The sequence below is a fragment of the Gavialis gangeticus genome, unplaced genomic scaffold (genome assembly GCF_001723915.1).
Source record: "Gavialis gangeticus isolate Ggan-Ray unplaced genomic scaffold, GavGan_comp1, whole genome shotgun sequence".
Taxonomy (NCBI): Eukaryota; Metazoa; Chordata; order Crocodylia; family Gavialidae; genus Gavialis; species Gavialis gangeticus.
In genome coordinates this window covers 23,888,906-23,889,205 of record NW_017729014.1, presented here as the reverse complement: position 1 = coordinate 23,889,205, position 300 = coordinate 23,888,906, and positions in this window count along the sequence as shown.

The following is a 300-nucleotide window of genomic DNA, read 5'->3' as shown; positions in this document are numbered from 1 at the left end:
GGGGGGGGGTTAGCCTGCTAGGCTAGCAAGTAAGAGAGGGGCAGTTGCAAATCCCCTTTGGGGGGAGAGAGGCTAGAAGTTGGTTCCCTAGGGGTCTGCCCTAACTACCCAGCTCTGAGAGCTAATATATGGGACAACCTTCCTCCTCCATCTTTCTGTGGGGACTTACACCCAGGTGCACCCACACATGGCCACCTCTGTGTGCTTGGTTAGGAGCCTGGTCCTAGAAAGGCCATCAGCACATCTTGCAAACAATGTCTACCACCTGACAACTTCCTAGGCTGCTCCTTTTTCCAAAGA